Source organism: Capsicum annuum, chromosome 2 (assembly GCF_002878395.1).
Source record: "Capsicum annuum cultivar UCD-10X-F1 chromosome 2, UCD10Xv1.1, whole genome shotgun sequence".
Classification (NCBI taxonomy): Eukaryota; Viridiplantae; Streptophyta; class Magnoliopsida; order Solanales; family Solanaceae; genus Capsicum; species Capsicum annuum.
The window spans coordinates 45,944,943-45,949,218 of NC_061112.1; the positions used below are offsets into that span (position 1 = coordinate 45,944,943).

Consider the following 4,276-nt stretch of genomic DNA (forward strand, 5'->3'; position numbering starts at 1 on the left):
ATACTTGCGTGTGTGCTTGGGCACTGTTAGTGACCACCGTAAGGTGAGGAGTGGCAAGCTTCAAGGATATCATTTTTCTCGACCTCCATAATGCACCGCCTAATGACACCATCCATACACTCCCCAAATGGGAATGACTCATCCCAAAAATATCTCTTAGAATCAAACAAAAACCGTTTCCTTTGGTGGTAGCTAATCCCCTCGGGAAGTACACCACTTGCTATATAGTTGGCATAGTTGGCATACCATGGTGCATTATTTTTCATAATGGACATAACCATTCTCGGGAAAAGCATCATCAATTTCAATTTCTCCATGCCTTTCATGATTACCTTCAAGATGCGAGAGATAGTCGGCCACTTAGTTATCACATCCCTTTCGATCTTTCACCTCAAAGTTGAATTCTTGCAAGATAAAAATCCATCTAATTAAACACAGTTTTGCTTCCTTCTTGGACATGAGGTATTTAAGTGTGGCATGATCCATGTGCACCACTACTTTCATGTTTAACAAGTAGGCACGAAATTTTTCAAAAATATATACAACCTCTGACAACTATTGTTTGGTAACGGTGTAGTTGCGTTGAGCATCATTCAGTAGTTTTCTTGCATAATAGATAGGATGAAAGAGTTTTTCCTTGCATTGACCTAACACTGCACCCAATGGAATCCCACTTGCATCACATATTACCTAAAAAGGGGATGGTCAATCCCGAGCCATAATAATTGAGGCCAAAATAAACAATTCCTTGAGGCGATCAAAGGATTTTAAACATACCTCATCAAAGTTGAATTTAGTCTTCTTCTCAAGGAGTTTTCACATCAGGTGAGCTATCTTGGAGAAATCCTTAATGAAAGATAGATAAAATCCGGTATGTCCAAGGAAGCTCCTAACACCCTTTACGGATACGGGGGTGGTAGCTTGGAATTTACCTCTACCTTGGCTTAATCGACTTCAACGCTTTTCCCTAATATTTTGTGGCCTAAGACAATACCTTCCTTGACCATTAAAATGACATTTTTTCTAATTTTGGACAAGGTTGGTTTTCACGTATCTCTCAATCACCTTGCTTAGATTTTGAAGACATGATTCAAAAGATCTCCCCACCACCGAGAAGTCATCCATAAATACCTCTATTGAATCTTCAGCCATATTTGCAAATATTGACAACATACAACATTGAAAAGTTGTCGGGTCATTGCATAACCCAAAGGGCATTCTCTTGAATGCAAACATCCCATATGGGAGAGTAAACGTTATCTTTTTTTGGTGCTCCAAGGAGATACAAATTTGATTGTACCCTGAGTAACTATCCAAGAAATAATACCATCCGTTCCCGGCTAATCTATCCAATATTTGATCCATGAAAGTCATTAGAAAATGGTCTTTCTTGGTCCACAAGTTTAACTTCCAATAATCCATACACACCTGCTATCCAGTGATAGATCGAACGGGGATTAGATCATTCTTTTCATTTTCAACCACCGTGATGCCATCTTTTTTGGGACATATTGTACCGGGCTCACCCAACTACTATTGGATATTGGATAAACTACCCCCACATCAAGCCATTTAATGATTTCTTTCTTTACAACCTCTTGCATTGGTTGGTTTAGCCTTCTTTGGTGTTCCACACTTGGAATATGATTTTGATCAAGTTTAATTTTGTGGAAATAAATTCTGGGAGCTATTCCTATAATGTCCACGATTATCCATCCAACGGCTTGAATGGACTTTTCACCACCACTTTCAATGCATCCTTGAAAGGGTTCAAGGTCACTTGCAATAATGATTGGTCATGTGTCTCCCTCTCCCCAAAACATGTATTGAAGATCGTGTGGCAAAGCCTTTAAATTAACTTTGGGAAGCTCAAGAATTGATGGTCGTGCGAGTGGGCTCTCACGATTTTCTAGATCAAGATCCAACTTAATCGGGTTCTGGTATAAGATCCAAGTCACGTTAGGGATACAACCACTTAGTCAAACTTCTCCACTTCCTCACATACGTAATTCCATAGCATCCGTATCAATAGGTTATCCAAAAAGTTAACATTGATATGATTTTTCACCTCCCCATCTATAACATCAATCACCGAGATGACTTGTAAGTCCATCGGTTGCTTCATGGACTTGTACAAATTTAAGGACACCTTCTCATAATTCAATCAAAACTTTATCTCATTGACTCCACATCCATCAAAGCCTTCTCGGTAGCTAATAATGGTCTCCCAAGAATAATAGGGACTTCAACATCCATTGCACAATCTAAGATCATAAAGTCGGTCGGGAAGATAAATCGGTCCACTTTTACTAGAACATCATTAAGAACTCCCATCAGCTTCTTGATGGTCCGATTGGCCATGACCAATTTCATTGAAGTAGGTGTCAGCTTTCCCAATCTGAGCTTGTGAAAAATATCATGTCATTAGATTTACACTTGCTCTGAGGTCTTATAATGCCTTTACTAACTTGAATAATCCAATGGTGCATGGAATGGTGAAAACACCCGGTTCTTTCCTATTTTTTACCAATGGGCTTGACATAATGTCACTATAATGATGTGTTACTTCTATTATTTCATCCTCCACAAGCCATTTTTTCGATACCAAATCCTTCACAAATTTAGTGTGTCCCAACATATCTTACAAAGCATCAATTAGAGGAAAATTAATAGATATGGTGCTAAATCTATCGAAGATCTTGTTAAGCTTTTAATTTTCCCCTTTTTTGTGAGATATTTAGGAAAAGGAAAAGGAATTGTGTTTCATGGAATGGAGACAATTTTGCAATCATTTTCCTTTGACTTTTCAACCATAATCTCACTTATCTTTGGCTCATTATTATTGTACCTTTTTATCTTTGCCTTTGTTTGCTCATCATCTTATTTTTCATCGGGGTTGTCAAACTCAACATTATTTTCAAGACTTTTTCTATCTAGGGTGATTGTAGCATTTGTTACCTTGTCATTTGAAATTTCATCAATTTGCCTCTCCATGAGATAACTTGATATTTGATTAACCTTTGCTTGGATATGTCAAATGACGGTTGAGTGTGACACAAAGGTTTGGTAGAGCATTAAGAAATCTCTTTACATTTCACTCACTAACATACTGATCTTCTCAACACCACTTAATATTTGAGCTAAAATTTCTTCATTGCTGCCTCCTTCTCTTTCATGGTTCCGACCTTGATTCCCGCCTTCCCTTTTTGAAGCAAGGTGGAAACCCTTTGAACACTTAGGCAACACACTCAACTTGTTATCAAACACCTCTTCCTCCACACTTTCACATGGTGTAACCTCTCTTGTACTAATCACATTTACACTTTCCATTAGGATTCCCAACATATGCTCAATTAGGAGTTCAATGCATGATATCATCTTGACCATATTCGTATCCTTATCTTGCTCTTCACCTTTCTTTTCTTGACACACAAAGGAAGAGGAGGGATCCCCCACGGCCACCTTGGTATCCTTCACGTCCCAACCCTTGGAAAAAATTGCTACTTGATCCGAATCTATTTATGCAACTATGATCCACCAGATACATTGTCCACTATGGCTTTGTTTAGTTGGTCTAATTCACTATTGAAAATATGGAGAAGTATTTTCTTGGGTATCTTATGGTTAGGGCACTTGAAGAGTTTCTCCTTGAATCTTTCCCAAGCTTCATACCACGGTTCTTCATGGAATTGGAAAAAATTAACAATTTTATCCCATAATTATAAAATCTTCAAAGGTGGGAAGTATTAACTTAAGAAGGACTCCGTAAGACATCCATGAAGTGATGGAATCAACGAGTAAAGATCTTAGCTATAACACTACCTTTTCCACTAAGGAGAATGGGAAAAGGTGTAACCGGATGGACTCTTGAGATATGTGTGCGAAATTAAAAGGGGGCGCAAACTTCTATAGAGTTCTTCAAGTATAAATTTAGGTCCTCATGAGCTTGAACCCCAAAGAGTCCTTTTAGATGAATCAATTATAGCATTACACTTGCAACATAAAATACACCACTTCTCTTGGTGGAGGAAATGTGAATGGAACTCTCATGATCTCTAATGCCAAGATAATACGAGCCTTCTTGACTCATAATTATGTAGAAAGAACAATGATTACCTAATAAAAAATCCTATGGGTTCTTTAATTTCAAAAAGGGTACCCAAGGTGCTAATAAAATAAAACACATAAAATAAAGTTTGGGAGGGGGTTGGTTTCGAGTTGGAAATGTATCACTCTTGACTTGCATAATAGGATACAAGAACACTTTCTATTTTGA

General features: G+C 37.9%; 1 non-coding gene across 1 annotated transcript; it reads left to right on the plus strand.

The window, feature by feature from the left end:
* Window positions 1-3,615: 3,615 nt before the first annotated feature.
* Window positions 3,616-3,723, plus strand: LOC124896391. The gene has a single exon (XR_007052753.1). It is a non-coding gene; the product is annotated as a small nucleolar RNA R71 (small nucleolar RNA).
* Window positions 3,724-4,276: the final 553 nt, after the last annotated feature.